At 45.2% G+C, this 1375-nt stretch overlaps 1 non-coding gene across 1 annotated transcript; it reads left to right on the top strand.

Moving 5' to 3' along the window:
- Positions 1 to 1000: 1000 nt before the first annotated feature.
- Positions 1001 to 1141, top strand: LOC118145864 (U4 spliceosomal RNA). Its single transcript, XR_004731359.3, has one exon. It is a non-coding gene; the product is annotated as a U4 spliceosomal RNA (small nuclear RNA).
- The last annotated feature ends 234 nt before the right edge of the window (positions 1142 to 1375 follow it).

Raw genomic sequence — 1375 nt, 5'->3', positions numbered from 1 at the left:
AAAGTGTTGGAATTACATGTGTGAGGCACCTCACCTAGGCTTTCTTTTTTCTTTTTTTTTTTTTTCCACTTTCAAATGATATACATTTCTGGCCAAGCGCTGTGGCTCACTCCTGTAATCCCAGCTCTGAGGGAAGCAGAGGTGGGAGGACAGCTTGAGCCCAGGAGTGTGAGACCTGCCTGGGCAATATAGCGAGACCCTGTTTTCTTTAAAAAATAAAAATAAATGATATCCATTTCTCAAGGAAAACATCAGCATGTTTTCAGGGATATAGAAGGACTGACTTTGATGTTGAGAAATTGTTTGAATAGGATGTTGGCAGTTTATTTAAAAATAAAAAATTAGGTAAAAGAGATATTTTGGAAGTAAATCCACCCCTTCTAGAGGATTGAGAATGACTTAGATATGGGAGGTGAAGGAGAAATGTTTGAGTCTAGAAGAGAAGAGAAGCTTATTTAGGACAGGAAGAGAGGGGTTTGCTAAATTTATTTCGGATATGTTGAAAAAAGTGTCATGGCAGCAAACTGGAAATGTGAAAGTGGAACTTGACAGATATAAATGCTTCCCTTTAGAACCAGAAGACACACCATACATCCTACTACACTGTGGACTGGGGGCCTCTGCTCTGCACACCATGGATAGGGCTGAGTATGAAAACCACACGCAGGGCTGGGTGGGTGGCTCAGGCCTGTAATCCCAGCACTTTGGGAGGCCGAGGTGAGTGGATCACTTGAGGTCAGGAGTTCGAGACCAGCCTGGCCAACATGAGGAAACCCTCTCTCTACTAAACATACAAAAATTAGCTGGGCGTGGTGATGGGCGCCTGTAATCCCAGCTACTTGGAAAGCCGAGGCAGGACAATCACTTGAACCTGGAACGAAGAGGTTGCAATGAGCCAAGATCTTGCCACTGTACTCCAGCCTGGGCGGCAGAGGAAGACCGTCTTAAAAACAAAAAACAAAAACAAAACACAAAACAAAACAAAACAAAAAACCCACACAGCTTTGCACAGTGGTGCTATTGTAGCCAAAGAGGTTTATCTGAGGCGCGATTATTGCTAATTGAAAACTTTTTCCAATACTCTGCCATGAAGACTTGCAATATAGTTGGTATTGGCAGTTTTTGACAGTCTCTACGGAGACTGAATTTAAAACACACACACACACACACACACACACACTGGGCCCAAACCAAGGCTGGCTCCGTGGCACGAGAGATTCTCTCAGTCAGCCTGAACCAAGCCCTAAACTGGAATTGACCAGGAGTAGTAGTCTGCACGGCGAGTGGGGTGGGGTGGGGCAAAGGGCCCAGAGCTCTCCTTCCCTTGCCTCAATTTCCAGGAAGTTGCTGGCCTGACTTCCAGCCACAGTCAGCT

This window comes from Callithrix jacchus, chromosome 10, assembly GCF_049354715.1.
Source record: "Callithrix jacchus isolate 240 chromosome 10, calJac240_pri, whole genome shotgun sequence".
Lineage (NCBI taxonomy): Eukaryota > Metazoa > Chordata > Mammalia > Primates > Cebidae > Callithrix > Callithrix jacchus.
The sequence above is the reverse complement of the archived record's forward strand: the minus strand, read 5'-3'. Positions and strand labels throughout refer to the sequence as shown.